Source organism: Ctenopharyngodon idella, chromosome 9 (genome assembly GCF_019924925.1).
Source record: "Ctenopharyngodon idella isolate HZGC_01 chromosome 9, HZGC01, whole genome shotgun sequence".
Taxonomy (NCBI): domain Eukaryota; kingdom Metazoa; phylum Chordata; class Actinopteri; order Cypriniformes; family Xenocyprididae; genus Ctenopharyngodon; species Ctenopharyngodon idella.
The window spans coordinates 14,072,423-14,094,835 of NC_067228.1; the positions used below are offsets into that span (position 1 = coordinate 14,072,423).

General features: G+C 37.0%; 1 long non-coding RNA gene across 2 annotated transcripts in view; it reads left to right on the top strand.

The window, feature by feature from the left end:
* The window catches only part of LOC127519077 (uncharacterized), a 304,028-nt gene that overhangs the window by 14,833 nt on the left and 266,782 nt on the right, over nucleotides 1-22,413 (top strand). For both annotated transcript variants that reach the window (XR_007931718.1, XR_007931719.1), the window contains exon 3: nucleotides 21,286-21,435. This is a non-coding gene — a long non-coding RNA (uncharacterized LOC127519077). The remainder of the gene's footprint in view (nucleotides 1-21,285; nucleotides 21,436-22,413) is intronic.

The following is a 22,413-nucleotide window of genomic DNA, read 5'->3' on the forward strand; positions in this document are numbered from 1 at the left end:
TGAGTGTCATGCAGTGAGAGACCTGATCACGCTCTTATTGTTTGATCACTCTAATCTCCTCCCACACCAATGAGAGTCATTGTTTGCAGCTGCACTGGTGTAGGGGAGGTTTATAAGCTTGTGGTAGATCAGCATGAGCTGACTTTAAGGTGACCAGTTCACAGCAGTGGCTGGCAGACCATGGAGACTTTTCTCTTTAAACTCCAAAATCATATTTTCTTCCTGCAGTTATAATATAATTTTCTTTTGGTCTTTAAAGTCACTGTGCTCAAGATTGTCAATTCTTCTTTTTCTTCTTCTTCTTCTTCTTCTTATGGAATATTATAATTTATTTTAAATGATTTATCCGTTCACATCACTATTATTATTATTGTGCCTTAGTAAAAATTAAGTCCCACTCTACATTTGTTCTTGTTCGATAAGCTGTTTCACTCGAATATGCATCACATTAGGGAAAAAAAGACAATCGCAACTTCCATTCCATGCTGACTTTAATAGTTATTACTTTGTGCCTCTTTAGTTGGTGTCTCCACAACACCTACAAGAAAATGGCTGTTTTCTGAGTTCTGTTTTTGTTAACTATTTTATTTGGAGGTGTTTTTCACAAGCTTATTTGCTCCTTGTTCAACCTGCAAGAATCACCAGAATGAGAATCATTAAAAAGTACATTTAAAATAATAATTGAAAAGGGTGTTTACACAAAAGTTTGTGTTTTCAGTTCCTAGAGGCAGTACAAATATAATCCAATAATCGATTCTGAATTGAAATTTCAGAATTTCTATATTAACTTAACTGTATGTATTTAATTCACTAAGAACCAGTTCGTAAAAGTCATTTATCAAAGAAACGGATTAGACTTTTCGCGCTGTGTGTACGTTTCATTAAAAAGAGCCGGCTCATAAGAGCAATTTGTCAAACAATCGGATTACACTGATTGCGCAGCGTGTTTGGGTAATCAGCCAGTTCTCGTTTTGGTGGCCTGTATCCAGTGGGACTGTCATTTATAAATGAATTTTACTGATAAACAGGATTTGCTTGCACTCTTATTCCAGTCTTTTAAAATAGTTTGAATGAATAGTTTTGTATTTGCTTTATGAAGAAATGTAACCATGTTTAACATATTTAATTGGACTTAGTTACGGCAGTAACGGCAGTACGACTACTATGAATGTTAATTAAGAATTTTTGCATAAACACGTAAATAATGTGCAATGAAATGATTGACAATGAAAAAATTGAGTGATTAAAACATTTAATACAAACAAATAAAGGTTAATTCTGATTTTGGCCTATTCATCAGAATATCACTTCTCATGTCCTTGAAAATGTCTGGATGAACATTTTTAAATCTTCTTGCAGACACTCATTTTAAGAGGCTACAGCACAATATATACATAACCGTAAACTAGCGACCCGTACAATTTGAAAAAGGAAGTGCATCACGAAGCTTAGTGCAAGTAGTCCATACTTGCCCTGCGTCCAAATGTGCATACTATCCACCCTAAATAGAATGTGAGATTAGAATAGGCTAAGTGTGTCCCAAAGCATAGTATGTTGTCCCTGGATGGTCTACTATTTCCGGTAGATCCATGCATATTCTAATGGCTAATATTGCCCACAATCAATTGCGCTTTAGAGAAGGATTTGATTCAGAACTACAAACACGAATAAAAAGTGTTAAAAAAAACTACAAATATGGCGTATGTGCATGACCAACTGTTAAGCAGATAGGTTTAGATGAAGGGGTTTGAGTGACTAATAATCAACGTTTAACATGATAAAACATATTTATTTAATGTTATCTGTGTTTTATTTCATCTGCAACAGCGAAAACTTATAAAGATCCACTTTGCCATTAACTTTTAAATGCATCATTATGCAAAATGGCACATCAGCGTGCTACTTCTTTTCTCTCCAATACGGTAGGAAAATAAATAAAATGTGAAGGGCAATTAAAGTTTTTGTTTTTTAAGGTATTTTGATGTCTGCAAGCTAAGAGGCGAAGTCAGATTTACAAGCATTAGCTGTTGGCTTTTGCTGATTCTAGTATCTCTGTGTCTCCGGCTCTCCACTCCTGGCGAAGAGTCGTCAAGACGTCTAAAAGCCCCTGTCTCCCTACCATCATGCACTTCTCTTAGATGAGGCCTGAAGACTTTTCTGGCCTTGGAGAACGCCTTCTTGGCGAGATGAGCTGCTGACAAGGCAAATGTTTTATTTACAACACATTAGACGTTAGAATATTTGTTGATTCTGAGTGAGAGCAAAGAGAATCAGAGACATAAATGCTAGTGCTGTATGGTGTCTCTTTTCATTGCTAGTCTTTAAGCTGATGCTTTGTGTTTAACATGTTTAGTCGGTGTTCCGCTCTTAAATCCACATAGTCTAAAGTTATGTAAAGTATTATTATTGGAAACACTGCTTTGAGGAATGACGTGCTGGGGAAAACCCTTCCAGTATGTATAACATTCACCTTTTGTTATAGTTTAGACATTTATACAGGTTCAACAGCTCAAATGTCACTCTGTGCTGGGAATGACGATACATTCTTCCATTCTCCTTCTCTGAGAGAAAGCACATGTAAGATATCAGGTTATTCAGAGATCGGATATGTATAACAAATTGGGATGGATCACGACATAATCGCTTTTCAAAAATCTTCAAATAACTGCCACCCTGTAACGCTAGCCTTTGTTAATTCCCAATGTGGCTTCCCATCCGTGTCATTACTGCTTTGCCAAATTAGATAAATGATGGGGACACATGATGCCCTGGAGAATCCCCCCTGCTCTTAACAGACCTCAACCGAGGTACAGACCTAACAGAGTTCACAAATTAGCAAAATGAACAGCCTCGTTCAATCTGGTGTAGTTAGTGTTATTGCATCTGTCATATTTACAGGCAGTAAGGGAATGTGCCTCGCAGCCTGGTCCTCATTAGGCCCATGTTTTGACTCGGATTTAGACTCGGGTTTGGTTCTATTGTCACTCTGGATCAAATAGCCAATGTAAACACTCTTAATTAGACCGGCATGGAATGATCAGGACTACGCTAAAACACAATGTGGCAGCTCCACTATGGTGTGCTGTAACTGTAGCCCCTCAGCATAATTTCCTCCTGATGCATTGTGAAGGTCGGTGCAGCTGCAGACGGAGCCCCTGCCCTAAAGTATGAGAGACCTGAGTGTTACTTTGGTAGGGTCTGCTTTTTATTCCGTTATGAAGGCAGGTTGTTGTTTTCCTCATTTGGCCCTCAAGCAAGTTCAAACAGCAACGGCCACCCATGAAGGGCAAACTGGTTTTCCTCTGCTTGCCTCTTGTGGACGTACACGCAAACTATACATATTCGTTGAGTTTCACAATTCAAAATTACGTGGAGAAGCTTCTACCATCAGTTTAAAATGGTTAAAGTTGGCATGAAATAGAAATCTATTTTTCAAATGCATGATCTTAAAGGGATAGTCCACCCAAAAATTTAAATTGATGTGGAAATGGACAAAAATTACTATGGAAGTCAATAGAAACCAAAACTGTTTGGTCACCAACATTCTTCAAAATATCTTTTGCATAATAAGCAAATTCAGATTCGAAATGACAGGACCTATTGTCACTAATATATAATCAATAAACCTGCATCAAACATGTGTTTTGGTAAATCCTCAGGTATACAATGTGTTGTATTTTTCTTAATGAAAGTTTTCTACTTTATTTTCGTTAAGAAACGGAAATAAAGAAAATAAAAGATATAGAAACAAAGTGAGGCAGAAAGCAGCATGCTGGAATAAAACTGGTGTCTAAAAGTGACAAAGCCACAGAGCAGTGATGTGTGAGGACATGTGAGAGGGTGTGAGTGTGTACTAGGCATGTCATGACTTTGTCCGGATTGATGACTTTTGCAGTTTGTGGAGCGGAGGATGAGCAAACTTGAGCAGATGAAAAACTCTGAGGGGAGCATATAGACGAGATGTTTGTCATTATCTGAAAATGAGTTACAGCCCCTCCTTTGCTTCACTCCCACTCCATAAATAACAGAGCTGTCACATGCTCTTAACAAGCTGAGAAACTAAACTGAGCACTTTATTAACACACAATCACAGTCCGTCAGGATATTGCTCACCTGCGTGGCATGTTGTCAAAGCGCTGTCAGTTCAGCTAATACATTAAGCTAATAGCAACATCGTATTTCTGAATGAAAAATGATTGTTGTTGTTTTTACTGTAATATTGTATAATTTTGCAGTATTGGAAAAGTGCTTCCTGTGAGGCTTTACCTTTGCTCCTTCAATCTTGCATAGCCAGGCTAAAGAGCAAAGGTTCTGGTCCATTTTGCAGCTTTTCTTAGAATCACTTACTTGAACAGAAAGAGACCATCTGACTGGCACATAAAGCTCCTAAGAACTTACCAAAGAAAAGTTTTAGACTTATTTTAATTTATTGCATTTTCATTCATGTATTTAGCTTTTTCATATAGGAGCGGGTTTATCTGAAATAGATGATACCTCAAAAATAGACTGGTGTGAAAAAAATAAAAGTAAATAAATATTGCCACAGCAGTCTCAGTACAGAAAATACTGGGAAAATTGAGAAAATGTGCCCCAAAAGCAATAAGTACATACAATTCCAAAAACATAATTTAGAAAACAGTGGGTAATATTTACAATTCTGCTCATGGATATGTAGTTTATGTGCGACTAAGTGACTCACAAATCTTTCAGAGATTTGATGCCTAGCAAACATTGTCAAATCCAGTGACAGTCCTTGTTCTGGTAGACTGGTGGTTTTCCAGGCAAACTGGAATAATTGTGGGGATATTGTGCTATGACATAAATGCATCTTCAATTATGAGCTGTCTGTTTGGATTTGTGACAATGATATCATGTGCTTAAGGACCTTTTGAGTTGCTGTTTGTATGAATATGAATGACATCTGCTTAGCCAGCAGCAGCACGTCTGTTGGGGTCATTGCGATAGCCGATTTGAATGTGACAGTTTGATGGTGACACCACCAAATGTTCTCAGATCACAAAAGTGTGGCACTACTCTGCTGAGGACCGTTATTAACTGTCACATAACTGTAAGTGTCTAAAAGTGTCAAGCAGTTAATTTATAATTCAGTAATATTCTAGTATTGGTTGCTTGTTAATTGCATCAGGTCAACTGTGTTGCGCAAGCCGTTAACCCGCATCGGACTGAAAAAAACTTTGCTTCTTCATTTCAGAAGTCAACCACATGATCGAGTTAAGTAAGTATATGCTCTTTCTGTGCACTTTTTACTTGCTTAAGCTGCTGCCTACACATCACTTTGAAACCCAGCGCTGGAAGAAATGTGGTTTTGATCGTTTTGTGTTTATTTAATGGCTCTTTCTCTCTTTTACGTCCTTCAGTTCTTTCTCCTGATGCAAAATGTAGTAATGGGTTTGTGGGCCAAAAGGCCCTTATTCCTCCATCTAGCATTCCCTTGTTCACCACAAACGTTTACCGCCTATCATTTATTCATTCCCTATTTTCGCTAAAGTGCTTTTCTCTTTCTCTCTCTGAGTTCTGATTAGGAGGTCGTGTAACACGTACCTTTTATTTATTTTTCCAGCCAGAGAAAGAGTGAATGAGCTAGTGCAACCCTCTACATCACCGCAATTACCTTTGCTAACACCTCCGATAAATAATCAACTTGTGAGTAGAGCTCTGAAAAACATTAATCACGGCATTAATGAAAGAGAGAGCTTGCAGGATGCTTTTCCTGAGTTAGGTTCATGCCATTCGATGCCACTGTGCATGCAAATAAAATAGCTTGTATGTCTTGATATGATAAAGGCTGATAGCAAGTTATCATAAAAATCCATTCTGGTTTGTCAAACTGTCAAGTTAGCACTTGTGCTGCTTCAAACAACTTGTCGAGATAATGGTCGCTTCATTAGCTTCTTCCTTTGAGGACCCACTATTTGAATAAAAATCAGCAATTATGCGACTTCTCTCAGATATGAGCCTCTCTAATGTAGCAGATGAAGTTTATCTTGCTAATTTCTATGCGTTCGCCCAGCATGGCTGCTTATTTCCCAAAGAGTTATTAAATCTACAGGAAAAGCTCATTTTATGAGCCTCAAGTCATCATTTACTCACTCTTATGTCACTCCAAATGTGTATGACTTGCTTTAGATATAATTTTTGTCTATACAAAGAAAGTGAATGGAATTTAAAACTACATTGAAGTTGAACCACATCGACAGAAAAAAAAGGAGAGACATTTTTCAAAATATCATCTTCGTTTTATGTAGAAGAAAGCAAGTCATATATGTTTGGAACAACATGAGGGTGAGTAAACAGAATTTATTTTATTTTTGGGTGCTACATGTAAGTTAAATATTATTCTCCATTTTAAATACACTTGTTTTCTAAGTTTTGTTTACCTACATATTCCGCCTGTCTGCTTTGAATAACATTAAAACAATATTTGGATCATTTACAGATCAGAATATCTCATTTCAGAATAAATTTGAAAGTGCTCTAGGCTGAAAAAAATAACAATCCACTTTGCTTTGCCCCTTTGCTCTGTCCCCTCTAGATAGAACAAGATAAAACAAGCCTAATTACATTAGATGACTCAGTTTTAGTGAGAAGCTATACACAGGCTTCTCACACAATTGGCCTCTTATGAGTAACCCTGTATGCATCAGTGGAGCGAATGTAGAAATGGCTTGAGATCTGTATATAATCAGCTAGAAAAGAAGAGAATAAAGGATTGAGAGAGAAAATAAGGAGTCGACTTCCTGATTGGAGAGGAAAGAAAGGACTGTTGTGATCTTGAGGTTTTAAAATAGAGGGACTTGAGTTTTGCTCAAAATCATTGGATTTGAGCTGCACAGAAACCCCTCAGAGGACCAACTCCAGGTTTGAAAAGAAAGATCCAACTGCACCAACAATACATTTTTTCCCTTCTCCCTTCCTCGACAACATCTTCAGCTTAAAACTTGAAGAATCTCTTTGCTATTGACTGTGGACGGCTTCCAACTGTGTCCTGCTCCCCAACACACTGGAGGTGGGATGGTGCGTGTCTGTAAATCCTTTCCACAGACTTTTCCTGGTGTCATATAGAGTGAGTGTTTGAGAGGGGCCAGGCGAGATAGGACACTTCAAAGGATACGAGGCAGCGGTGTGTTTGTACAGGCATACCAGCTCTGTGCCCGTTCTGATTCAGAGAAGAGATAGCTGTTCACGATAGCTTTGATGAGCTCGCAGGACATAATGCATATGGAGGAAGATGGGATGGAGAATAACGTCATGCCATCATTGTCTAGTCAGAGTTAGTCAGTCTACACTCAAATCCAGACTGATGCTCTCAAACTGTGCTACGTTTCAGGATTTGTGCTAGTTCTGAAAATGGAATAGCTAATGTAACGATTTAGAAGAGAGAAATCACACTTTGTTTGCTTTTTTTTTTAAGCTTTCAGGCCATAGACATTGTGTTTTTAAGACAGCATGTCAAGTTTACACATAGTTAAACCTTTTTACAGTGCAGCACATTAATGATCAATCAGAAGGACTGAACAAACATCTTGAGCATCTTGAGTGTATTCAGTATTTACAGTAGAAAATGTTACAGCAGTGGGTCTCAACCATTTTGATTCCATTGTCCACAGCAATATTTGGATTTATTTAATTTCTTTTTAATTGTAATTAAAATAATTAAGTTTCAGAATTCCATAAGTTTGAAGAGCTAAATGTTCTTCAGGGATCCCACTCTGTTTTAACCAAAAAATTTACTTAAAGAGGTTTTACCAGTCTGGTTAAAGTTAAGGTCATTTATATTTTTATTTTTTAAGTATTTTAAAATGTATATTCTAATTTACATAGCTTTTCCAGGTCTAGAAATCACACTTTTTTAAAGTTGTTTTAGCTTATTTTAATGCTTGTTTTGTCTTATTTAAAGGGATAGTTCACCCTAAAATGAAAATGAAGTCATCTTTTACTCACCCTGGTGTTGTTCCAATGCCCTATGTCCTTCCTTCTTTTTGTTTCGGACCACAAAAGGAGAAATTTTGAAAAATATCCTGCACACACTCCATATAATGACAGTGGCGACCAGGATTAAACTTTTCAAAAAGGATACAAAAGTATCACATAATGATACAATGAGATGCGCACCATATATATATATATATATATATATATATATATTTATATAAGTGTTCAGGAGGCATGCTACCTGTATAAGGTTTTGCGAGAAAGAAACCGTCAAAATACTGAGCCCGGCGGTTACTCTGTGCGTGTTCCTGAGAGTGCATGAAGCGTCAATACGGAACTTGACAACAATGTATTCTGTTTACTAGGGATGCACCGATGCCATTTTTTAAGGACCGAGTACGAGTACCGATACTTTTTTCTGGTACTCGCCAATACCGATGCCTATACAGTGAGACTAATGAATGTAGGACAGCTTCTTTATTATTACTCTAATGAAAAAAGTAATACTTTTTATGTGCTTGTCACAAACTTAAAGAACAAAAATTTCACAGTGTCCAATAATCTTCAAAGGGCATAATTGCTCTAACTGTAAATGAGGAGACATATATCAATAGAAAAAGATTCCACACCATCAATACTAATTGTTGTTATATAAAAAGAAATTTACAAACATATTACAAACAATACAACAAATACTATAGAGATTCAAATTAAATAAACTTGTTTTTCAGATACAGTAGGTTTATTTACCATGTATACATTTATTTAACATCTTTTGTTGTTTTATTAACATTAATGACAAATATAGGCTACAGTCCCTTTAAGACCGAATCCATGGATACTGACACATATCCTGTTTTCACCCAAATGTTTACGTCGACTTAAGCCATAACCGACTGTATTTACGTGAGATACTCCACACGATGGACATTTTGACAACTATGTGTGCATTTGACCATTCAGGCGCGAGGAGAACTGATTTTGCGCTGTCTGAGAGAACTGGGATCGCGCACACGAGAGAGTGAGCGCTTCTGGTCTGTGTCATTCAGCTCGATTCCGCCTATCCCGCCTTCACTAATCGATAACGAATTGTGATTGAAAGCATGCAGTTCGCAGTGTGTGTGTTGTCATCATTAATTTTGAAGTATTTCCACACCCCTGAGACTGACATTGTTTCTGCTGCTGCCGCCGGTGTCTCTGTGCATGGAAAATTCTGTCAGTTATGTCACATGAGGTATCGGTCTTTGGTATCGGGGGTATTTTTACGAGTACTAGTACAAGTACACAAGCTTGGTATCGGGCCCGATACTGATACTGGTATCGGTATCGGAGCATCCCTACTGTTCACATAAGACTTATAAATTAAAAAGATACATTAGATTTCCTGTAAAGTCTAACTGTATCAAAGCACTATTGAGAAACCATTTCATAAGCGGCAGCTAAAGGTATTTCCTAGCTTACTTTGTAAGGGGCCGTTCACATATCGTGTCTTTTGCGCGCTCAGATTCGTTATTTCAAATGTAAGCGCGCGGCAGGCACGCTCATAATGGAAGCAACGTGGTCGCGACACACATGCGGTGCATTTTCCAGGCGCATGGAGATGAAAAATTCTCAAGTCTTCAGAATGCCGCAAGCGCACCGTAGGTCATGTGACAAGAACCAACCAATCAGCTTAGGCCTTTCCATAACAAAACATCGAAAGCTCAGCCGAACAGCTGATCATAGCTGTACAGGGTGGTTTTTATATCTCATCTCCATAAATATATCTAGTAGCAAAACTAATGCAAGGGCTAGAAATCAATTTATCCGTTGCTGAAACTTCCTCGTTGTCGTGGAGAGCGCAGTTCATGGTTGCTTAGAAACAACAGATGCCACGGGAACCCAAGCGCTTTGGAAAGAATGAGAAAGTGGCACGCCCACGCTTTCCACGCGTTTTTAGACGGGATATGTGAACGTCCCCTAACTGGACTGCCCCTGTGGATAATTGGCAACAATTTGTCTTGAGACGGCTTCATTCTGAGTTCCGCTCTGTCCTGTAGCACTTCATTTAGCAGGTTTGGATTGAAAGAGTGCATCATAAAGCTGTACGTATTTTAGCCAAGAATGCTATCTGTGCTCACCCATATTTGTCTAGATTTAGTTCGGAAAAATGGCAACCGCCCTGTGTGTGCTGGTGTATAGTTTCTGTTTGACCAATCTTGATTGCAGCTGTCAGAGGCTTTGTAGACATGTTTGAATACATTGCACTCACTTTTTAGTCTGGATTTCATTAAATTTTGGGTGGGAAAAGCTTTAAATCCTTTGTGTCTCACAATATTTGTTTCTTCAACTCATCAAGACAATTCTGTGAAGTCTGAACTTTTAGTTCTGGCTCGCCAGTGTTGTTGCATTTATGTATAGCGCTTTTCACAATACATATCATTTCAAAGCAGCTCTACAGAAAATGCATGTGTCTACATTACAATTTAGAATGATCTGTTATCAGAGGTGAGGTTATGTATTTCATAATTGCACATATACAAATCATGCAGTTAGCTAACAATGCATTAGTTTAAACAATGTATTAATTTAAAGCAGAAACAATGAGCTCAATGAAGTAAAGAATACATGTTGTTAACAAATGATTAGGATATATAGAAAAATTTAGTATTGGTGCCATTTGCTCTTAGCGACCTCGATCTGTTCACACTAGATACCCTTTTCTTCTGTTGGACACATCCACGATTACCCATGCTGCAGTAATCCAACTCAATGGAGGTATAACCAGTCAGCTTGGTGTGTCAATGTTAAATAAGCTAGGAAATGTGAAGGATTGGTTGATGAAGTCATTGAGAAAAGTCCAAACCTTTGTGGTGGTGGCGAGTGCGTAACATTAGACGTTTTTGCTATGATTTGTTTTTACTCTTTGGCAAGAATGATGCTGTAATGGTCATATTGTTGGTGTAAAGCAGGTGGTCCAGTAATCTGCTTAAAGAGTCTGAGTAGTTGAAAAAGTGATGGATTATGTACATAACACAAATGTGTGGGCTCAGATATTGACTGAACAATGGGAGCCACTTAGTCTGGCACACTACTGTACACACACACACACACACACACACACACACGCTGGTGTGTGATTGTTTGTGGGGAGGAAGGAACGGGTTATGAATGCCAGGAAGGGTCTGTGTGTTCAGAAAGGGCTGATGTGCTCTCCTCTGCTCCTACCATGGGAAAGTTGCACTCTCTAGGCCTCATCAAAACAATACTGTGTGTTTTGTGTGTGTATGAGCATGACACAGTTTCCCCCTCCCACAGCCCAAAGATCTCTTCATGTATGGTTCAAGAGCTCCCCCTAGGCCAAGGTGAAGTGAGCAAGCAATTACATGAACACACACACACACACATAGATGGACGGTGATACACAAAGAGAGAGTTTTCCCTCTTTTTTTTTTCTTTCTCTGTCCTCTTGTACTATACTGTTCTGTAATTTAGACTATACTACCACCTCCATAGGCTTACATGAAAAAGAGCAGATACTGTACATCTAAAGTGCACAAATAAAGGTGAAAGTGCCACTTTCTGGTTCTCTAAACAAAATCCTGACTGATACATCTTCCATTGTTTGGACAAACATGTAGTCCTCCCATCTCAAATTCACATTGTATGTTTAGCAGTTATTGTTAATCCCAGTTGGGATGCTCAAACAAAACGACTGCAATTCTCTTGATAGAAATTACAGAACATCACCTAAATAAAAAATAAAACTTACTTAGCTAGAAAACTAACTAGCATACTGGTACTGGCCAGCTGCAAAATTAATTTGTTAGGCATTTTTAGCATAATGCAACAAAACATAAATCATGATGAGAATATAATGTTGTTAGTGATATTGCACTGTTTGCTGCAGATATACATGAGAATTTTAACTAAATAATAATAATAATAATAATAATAATAAGTCAAAAACAAGGATCCCTAATTGGGTTAGTCGCAAACGTTAGACTTTTTCTGTGACATTTGGTTGTGGATTCTGCTTGCCAACTTTTTCATAGAATTTCTTTTATTATTATATACTGTACATTTCCAGCTATTACTCATTTGCTTTGTAATATTCTGAAATAAATCCAACATTTGATGAAAATAATGTTTGTGTAAAACAAAACAAACAAACACAAAAAAAAAAAAAAAAAAAAAACCTATGAGTAATGTTTATTAAATAATCTAGTTATAAATATTGAATGAATCCTTAATGTTGAGCTGAGAAATAATTACATTGCCAAAGGAACAACAGCACAATCTATATCTTTTAAACATTGCATATTACAGTTTTATAGCTGGTGGTTTTTATTTATTTAATTCTTCCACTAATAGATGTGGCAAAACATTTATGCATTGATTGATAATAGATGAATCAACAATCTCTGTGTACTCGCTGCTATCCATGCCTGAAAACACTCAAATGATTGTGTAAGGCAAATTAAATGACCAGGATCTGGAACAGTGGCCTTCCACACAGATAAAGCATTGATACACTATTACATCAAAACCAGAATCTAAATCATACACTAAAAGGCCTAAGTAGAGTCCCGAGATTACACTGTGTAAAACACCATCATTTTCATTAGTGCTGAGTGGTACTGTCACCCAACTCATCTCTCAACCTGGCCTGAAGCCAATCTGATGCATAATTACTCTTTCATATTCATACCCAAATCCATATCCACCCTGGATTTCTCAGGCTGCCGAATACAACGTGATGTCACCAGAGGGGCTCTGAGAATGACCCTATTAGCTTGTATCTTTCTCACACACCCTTGTTCTCCTTTGTTGTAGACATCCTTTTATATATTATTCTGTTAGGAATACCATTTTTGTATATCAGTAAATAGCTTTTGTAGTGATAATATGTTTTCTCCTTTAATTTTATCAGTTCATTTCTACATATCAGCTGTAACAGATTCTTTGAAGATAGTCAACTTTTGTTTTCTTTTTTTTTTTTTTTATAATGAGACAATATCAAGCAGGAGTTTGTTTAAATATAGATTTAGCCTGTTTTTTTTTTTTTTTAAGGGTCATATTCTTTTTTTAATTATTATTTATTTTTATTATTATTTTCTTAAGGTCCATGTTAAAATGTTAGCAAAATGCCATTTCGTTGGCAAAAATTATGTTTCCGCTTTGACTACCATTTAAAAGTGTTTGTTTATTGCTAGACACATTTTTTATAACAAAAATGTTGTTATTAATTATATCACCAGTATCAGTATCACCAGTATTAAATAATTTAATTTGTTGAACAATGGTAAATGTGGTCGTACCTTTAGTTTGCAATCTTAATTTCCACCAGTTTGACACATTCAGACTGATTTGATTCAGCTGTTCACAAACACGTTATTGACTCTGTCTCAGGTTGTTCCACTGCAATCGAACACATCAATGTGTTTCTTTTCTTGTTTTACAGTTTCAATATGTATCGCCCCCTCTCTGCTCAGTTGATGTGGTACCAGGCTGCTGTGTGCTCATAACACCCAGAATCTAAGGCAACCCTGACTAGTCATATCCTCTGATCTCGTCCACACCCTGAAGTTTCTCATTTCAGACATCCTCTCTACTTGCCATTCCCAAAGTCAACTCCAAACCGCTGCTATCAAAGAAAAGCCCACAACCGTACTGAATGTATCTTTGTGTTTCAAAAAACCCAACATGCACCGGTTCCAATCCAGCATCCTGTTGATGGCGGGGAATGTTTATTATTTTCTCCGCCTCACCCTTGCACCTTCTCCCACACGTTTCCACTTGGGTGGACTGTGAGGGCCAGTCTTGCTCCAAACTGGGCCGTCTAACCGAATGCCTGTCCATCATTTCCAACAGGGTGTAAATCAGGGCGGACAGCTCTACTGTGTGGTGCCGCGTTGACAGATTTACGACAGGTCCGCCTCACCGTGAACTCATGCTGTTTAAATCCTAGCCCTCACTTAAGCCACTAAAATGAAAGTTGGAGGGACTTGGGCCTTTTGTGGAGAGGAAAGTATTAAAAGGAACAAAATCTGCGTAATGTACAATAAAATAAAACATTGGGTTAAAGGTGCAGTAAGTGATTTCTGAAAAACACTGTTGAAAGCACCAAAGACCGAGCACCACAACAAACTTGTAGCCAATCAGCAGTAGGGGGCGTATACACTTGTGATGATGTTAGAGAGAGATTGAACAAGAGGGAGATTTGAAGAAAGTCTGTCAAAAGAGTGATGGCTGAGAGACATGAGAAAAGAGAAAAGGTCAGAGGAATATCACTAGAAAAAGGCTTATAATCAGGCAAGAGCTTTATGACCCGCTTTTAAAGGGTTAGTTCACCCAAAATAATAAAGGCCTTCTGAAGTGAAGTGATTTTTTGTAAAAAAAAAAAAAAAAAAAAAAAAAATCCATATTTAAAACATTATTAATATAATAACTAGCTTCCAGTAGACGGTCGTATGCATCGATTTGCGGCGGAAGAGTAACCCCTGACCTAAAGCATGACGTAATGAGGAACACAGAAGCACAGAGGATAGAGCAAAACAAAACACTGGTCACAAATTAGAAGTCTAAAACGAGAAATTTTAAAGAGAAATATTGGAGGATTTTGAAGAAGAAGCTTGAGTTTGTAACTCGCAAGAGACGTCTAAGCTTACACTACTCCTACACCCTACTTCATACATCGCGTCACGGGTTACTCTTGTGGTGCAAGTCGACTTGTGCAGTATGCGTACGGTCGTCTGCCGGAAGCTAGTTATTTTAGAGTTTTAAATATGGATATTTTGTCTTACAAAACCCCATCATTTTGGTTCAGAAGACCTTTATTAAACACCCAGAGCCGTGTAGAGTACTTTTACGATGGATGGATATACTTTTTTTGGCGTCAAAATTGGGCCCACATTCACTGTGATTATATAACTTGGAAGAGTCTGGATATTTTATAAATATATTTCTGATTGTATTCGTCTGAAAAAAGAAAGTCATATACACCTAGGATGTCTTGAGGGTGAGTAAATCATGGAGTAATTTTCATTTTGGGTGAACTATCCCTTTAATATTAGAAAAGCTTTCCAGCACTGGAAAGACCTAAGCAGGAAGGCGAGATGCAGAGGTTGCATTGTTTTTGCTCAATACGTGAGTAACATTTGTTTTGAATGTGTGACGTTGGCGACTGACAACGAATGTCTTGCTTGTATATACTCATGTACTGTATGTTCGTTTTTTGTTTTTCCTTGTTGTTCGTTCGTCATCTTCACTTTATTTTTCGTGAAACTTTATTTTGCTTCGCTTCTGCTATGATAAAAAGCATTGCATTGCAATTTTACATTGCATATTTGTGAATTTTGGGGGCGGAGAAATGAAGGATGCGTTTGTTTGGGTTGATTTCAAATATCAAGTGTTCAACAATGATAAAAACAATCATAAAAAGCTTACTGCATCTTTAAAGAGCTAATGGCATGAGTTGTCCACTAGTTTAATCAAATACTAAGTATTTAAATTGCTTTCTTTGCAAGGCAGCTGTGCTTTTTAAAACTTGAAGAAATTGTTGAAAACATAAATAAAAAGGAAGTAAACACTGTAACCAGTAGTGCACTCAATAATCTGTTGAAGGGGCTATATGTAGAATTCAGAAACTTATTATTAGCAACACTGGTGGCCGTTAAGTGAACTGCAGCCAGCAAATTATTGCTCACGCTTGCACTCATGTACACGTAACATACAAGAGACTGAACACCCTGATATACACACAGTAAAGTTTTTTTTATTTTTTTATGCTTAGAAGTAAACAGAAGTTTAACACCCACGCTGGTGAGAGCGATGTTTAGATGAATATGTAAATATGTGCTGTATACTTTTCTCTCAATAACAAAATAAACACACAAAAATGACAGTGGTGAGAAAACAGTAAGATAAGTTAAGAAAGCATCTGATCATAGATATGTGGATATGTTTGCACCAGCTCTACAATTAACTGCCTTCATGTTGACAGACGAGGTAATTAAAATTACACTGGTATTAGGGCTGGACGATTATGACCTCAAATCAAAACCTCGATTAATTGAACATTTTACCTCGATTACGATTAATGAATGATTATTTTGTTTCTGGGTTTTTTTTTTTTTTTTGCCCTCATAGTTCACTTACAAGGTTTGTACTGTAAATATGCTTGACTTTTAAAGGTGGGATATTTTTTTCCTGTTGAAGAGTGATCTGACATAACAGCTCACTTTCAGCAGTTATTTTATCTATGGTTCGTAACATTTCTTACAGATTTCTTCTCGTTGTAAATCAGATAAAGATTTAAATTAGCACAGTACCTGTACGGAATGAGAGCGACTGCGTGTGTGAAATAGTCATACCGTCTCTCTATTAATTGTGAAGCTGTGGGTTGTAAATAGTTACTTCAAAAGTAGAAAATATATGCTATAATAACTTTTGAGTTTCTAAGCTACTTTAGTGATAAATCACAGGACATCGCTTATAACTAGTTTCTGCGTTCCTATCTGTGCACGCAGTCTTCAAGTTTTGTGCAGCTACTGTTTGTATGAGTGTTTGTGCCACAATGCAGCTGCGCGAGCATGGTAGCTCGATATAATAATACACATCCGATCATCTAAATTGCATGAATGTCCAAACTGGCAAACCTTAAACAAACACATACAACTGACAAAGTTTAGTGAAGACGCAAGGCTCACCGCTCACGCACCGTCTCTGTGTGTTGACTCTGCGTTCACCTGCGTGTTGACTGGACGGGGCGGAGTCACGTGGCTACACACATGGTAGTATGTTTTTAAGTGGGAAGTATTAACAGGATTAAAAAAACAAAATAACTGACATGGGAAAATTACGTCGGTTAGAGGTTCTGAATTTCGGTTTCGATTAATCATCCAGCCCTAACTGTTATGATAGTTTGATTATGAAGTACATTTGAGACTACAGACTAATATAGATCTGGCTATGTGAGACTATAGTTTGAATTAATCCTTTGACATTACAGGACAGAATGGCTCTTTCAGCATTATCCTGAACATTGTAAGCATTCATTTCGTGTGTCATTGACCAGAAGAGAGGCACTTGGGAGCTCACGTAAACATCACATCCTTTAAAATTTCCAGGCAAAAAAACGTCCATGTCCTTCACATAAAAATAAGTCTACAGGCTTTCATAGACAACCTAGGAAGTCGGGGAAGGTCTCGTTTAAGTTGCGTTACAAGCTGTTCACTGGCAATAAAAAAAAAAAAAGCGATTAATACATGAGAATTCTTACATAAAGCCCCTTTAAGTCTGAGTGCACTGGGAATCATATTTTGCTTATTTGCATATGTAATGCTAATTTTACATACAGTACGTACAGTGAATATGACATGACATAACGGCAACCTGGATGTAGCACTGCATAGTTAGAAATCAACAAATTAAAGTTTGTTGCTATTGTGTCCAATGACAGCAGAACTTTCCTCTCCATATCCACTTCACACAGACAGGCCACAATGCACACTTCAGAGGATCTAACTGCTGGATTTGCTAAAATCTTCAAGGTTTGTGGAATTAAATATTTACCAGATATTTAATGACGTGGGAAAAAAAAAAAAAAAAAAACCTTTGCTGAATGCTGATGCTATATGAGAAAACATTGTGATGTTTGCCTTTCTATCTATCTTGAAAATGAATGAAGACTGAGGCTGTCAAAACTCTAAATGACAGGAAAACCACCATAAGTGTATCATTAAAGTGGTCCATGTACTATATCTCAAGTGATCTGAAGCCATGTGATAGCTTTGTGTGAGATAAATCTATGTCTGTATCCACTGAAAATCTGCTTTAGCTCTCTGTTCAAACTTAATGAGGACTAAACCAGGTTCACAATGACAAGAGGGTGTGCAAATAATGGCAGAATCTTCTTTTGCTTTGCGTTTCTGATTTATTTCTGCATCTATCAGCTGAACGCTGCAGATGTCCACTGTGGCTCTTTTCATTCTTATTTTATGGGGGTGTTTGTGAATAGTGGGTTGAGAACTGTAGTCTTAAATTAAACAGAATCATGTGATTCATTGTTGGGATTATAGCTGGTGGGGTTTCTCAATCTCCTCACTAAAATATATCTTTTAGGGATTTGTTTGACAACGTGCGTCAAAGATAAATCTGTCACCTGAAGAATGAGTAAAGAATGTGGGCATTCTGCCAAGTGTGTGTTTATCATAAATGCTGTCATACCTCATGAGTTCTTATTTTGTCTGATTTACATTAATGCAATCTGCATGTCTCTGTATCAAAATTGATGCAACAATCAAAATTTAAGTTTTGTAGCTTTTTGACCATATCCGTTAACTTTGACACCATCTATATACTGTTCTTCTATACAGGGACAAAATTAATTTGTGGAACACAGAATAGGTTATTTTGAAGAATGACTTTCATTGTATGGACAAAAACAGTTGGTAAAAAAATAAAGGGGAACAAAAAAAAAAAAAAAGTCTGCTTTTATGTTCCACAGTAGAAGTAAGTCATACAGGTTTGCTTATTGCTGCTCATGAGTGTCAGGAAAAAAATATAAGGCCTGTTTTTTTTTTTTTTAATCAATAAACTTAAACTTATGAATACATTATTGTGTTTAAGGTGGGGAGAGACCATAGCCAATTCCATTCAACTAAAGTATCACAACATTATATGGATTTACTGCAGTGTTAAAGGTGGCATATTAAAACAATAAGCAATAAGCGTTAAGAGAGTCTGGGTGAAAAATAATAATCCTAATCTCTTGCCTTTGATGGTACCTCACACGACACGGCGAGACACAAAACAGTGGCTCGATGTCCATTTTAAATCCCAAAAAGCTCCTTCCATACACTATATAGATATGCTTAAAAGGATAATTCAACTAAAAATGAAAATGTCATTCAAAACATGTATGACTTACTTTTCTCTGTCCTTAAGGCCCTGACACACCAAGCAGACGGTTGGACCGTCGTTGAACGCCGGCTGGCCTAGTTTTTGTGGTGTGTTCAATACCGTCGGCAATAGTCGGACCCCATTGGGGGCTTTTTGGTCGATTAAGCATGTTGAATTGGCGTCCGTCGGTGAGAGAGAGAACTCTGATTTGCTGTTCAGCTTAGCAAACAAGTCAGTGCATGAGAAAAAAAGCGAAAGTGATTAAAGTGAGCAAAGAATTAAGTCAAGACGGTCATCTTACCTGAGCAAAGTGTTGGGGAAAATTACATTTAAAAGTAATGCATTACAATATTGCGGAAAAAAAAAAGAAGTAACTAATTGCATTACTTAGTTACTTTTATGGAATTTGTTGTTACTTTTGAGTTACTTTTTTCTTTCCTGGGCTGGCTTGCTTGTTTTTTAATAACAGGAGAAGGAAGTTAAACACTCTTTATTCAGCCATTAAAAAAAATTCGATCATTGAAGGTCAACAGCAAAGACATTGGTTAATACAGTGAGATTAAATACATAAAAGTATAATTGTCTTATTTAACATTTAATTATTGCAGGTTTGTGTAATATTATGAGCTTGCATTTTACTGTATTTATTTATTTTAAGGAATGCAGAATTACAGTAGCCATAATATTTGCACAGTGCACACAATGCCTCTGCACCTTACTTAACATGGGGACAGGAGAGCTGTCAGTCAATAAATGGGAAAACAAAGTAGCTTGCATTAATTATGTGAAAAAGTAACTCAGATATTTTGTTGTTTGTAAATTTAAAAGTAATGCATTACTTGTTGCTTGAAAAAAGTACTCGCACTCCTTGTAATGCGTTAGCCCCAGTACTGCCTGAGCATGTGTGAATGTTTTCATAACAACATGAGCCGCCCGGAATGAAGAAAAGTGATCAGCATGATTGATATCCAAAAGTGGTAAGCAATTGCTGTTTTTTGTTTTTTTTTACAGTTTGTAAATCTGCAGTCCAAGTTTTGGTTTCCCTTTTTTAATGACAAATATAGACTATTAATACCTACTGATATTTATATAGTTATTTCCTTACTAGTTGACAGTCGCCTTTTGGTGTGTTCAAGCACAGCTTTTAGACTGAGACGCAGCTGACAATATTTGCCCCTAAATTGGTTTTCCAGTGCCTATTTTTACCTTTATGAATAACTTTATAAAATAAATGTTTTAAATAAAAAAAAAAAAAGTTCAATAGAGCAATATGCAATGATTGTAAAACGAAGTGATACTTTTAAATATTAAACTAAAACCACTAGTAGGTGGCAGCAAGTCCCTGTTTTTATGAATCATTGAATCATTGACTCTCATGATTCGTGTGCAGCCGCATTCGTATGTTGTAGTTCTGCTGTGGTTTTCGTTAGAAATATATATATTTTTTTCATTGAAAAATAGAGTAAATACTGACAGTACTGTGTTTAAAATGTACGTTTTGTTTTTTTGACCTGTTGTATAATAATGTCACGTTTGCAGACGTGGATATTTGGGAACAATTGCATTCTTGCTTGTTATCAACATTAAGTACAAGAACTCACACAAGGCATGTTTTTGTATTGAAGAAAGTTTGAGTCTTAAATTGATATCAATCCACTATCTGTGTCTATATTTGTTCTTCATGCGAGTAAGTGCTGAATCCCCACTTTTATAAAGGTGCATTGTCGAGAACGGCAGTAATTTAGCGCAATTTAAGGCAGCAGACCTGCTTCTGTGGATGCAGTCATTTTTGACTGCAAAAGATGAGGTAATTTGATTAAATGTAATGGATTTACAGCATTTTGCCAGTTAGAAATACATGCTCAGTTTTAATATTATTTTAAGGTATGGTAGAGTTAAATAAACTACTCAACATTTTGTTCACGTACCCCCTTTTGTCACCTCGCGTACCCCAGTTTGAGAACCACTGGTCTAAAACAACACTGGACCTCATTGACTTTCATTGTGTGAACAACAACAACAACAACAAACACAAAAAAGTAGTTTGAAATACAAGTGATTGCACACTTAACCTCGAAGCCAATGTGCACTAATCTAAACCCCTACAGTGTGAGTGAGAGGGAGAAACAGAAAGATGCTCTTTGTGTGAACTGAAGACACCTGGCTTAACCCAGATGTTCTCCAGCAGAACGTGCATGAGATAAGAACCATTCCAACATTCCAGAACCCTCCTGTCATTTCCAAACACTGTGTGTCATTACTCCTGTCTCCATGTGGTTCTGCTCAATGCTGGATACCTCACAGTCCCACAGGAGATTTGCCAAAATATCTTTGGTCTGAATTAAACATGAGTCTGTTTATTATTCATCATAGACAGCCAATAAAGATAAAGAAGTTCAAGAGAGGTCTGAGATACTGCTTACCCCTGTCTTACCTTTCTCTTAAAAGCGCCATCTATCCAGAAACCCTGGTGTTTGCTGGAAGAAATACCCCTGATTCCATCCAGATTGAAGCTGCTTCACCTGTCTGGGAAAAGGTCACCTGACCACCCACCGGCAAGTCAAGACAGACCCCGCTGCCACACCAGATGATAGACAGGTGTGTATGTGTGTGTGTCCTCCAAGCTTGATTAATTCATTAATTTCTTTCTGTCTGATAATGATGATGATGGCTGGATGTTCTTAATTGAATTGGGGAAGTTCAAAGACAACTTACTTGATTTTGGTGCGCTTATCAGTTTAGAGCAGATCAAAGCGGATTTTTCCTGTTTCAGGACTACTGATTGACAATGCATACAATTAATGTGGGTTAATTTAACAGGCACATTCAAAGAGCAAAACAAACGAGACACTGAACCGTTTCCATTCAGTTCGCTCCATCTCGCACCTGGTGCCCTAAATTATGTAGAACCACAAAGGTCTGCGATATATTTGTTTCATTCGATAATAATTGACACTTGATTTTTCACTCACTCACGGAGATTAAGTGGCTTTCTTTTTGTAAACACTTAAAGTGTTTTAAACCTGCAATTAAACGGGTTGGATTCAGGTCTGTGTGTAACGATCACAGTGGATAAAGATTAGCCCATTGCTATTATGCTTAATCAACAGCTTACCTAGCAGGAGATTTTTATTTATTTATTTTCTTCTTGAAACCTTCTTAAGATCTGATTGGATATGTATATAATCTGAGACTATAAATAACAGGAATAAAAGCTTTTCCATGTAGTTTTTTTTGTACTTCTACTTCTAAAAGCTCCTTTATCAGCATGGTTATTGACTTTTTTAAGTGCTTTTGCTAGATATTAGTCAGATATTTTATCTTAAGTTGCACACAGTGGATAGTTTAAACCAAAAATAAAAATTGTTATCATTTACTCAGCCTCATGTCATTCCTAGAAGATATGACTGACTTCTATGAAACACAATAGATGTTTAGATTTTTTTTTTTTTCTTCATACAGTTAAAGTCATTGGGGTCTAGTGCGGATTGATTTCACTGATTAATTGATTTACAAAAACAGTTGAAACATTCTTCAGATTCTTCTTTTGTGTCGTGTAGAAGAAAGTCAGTTGTA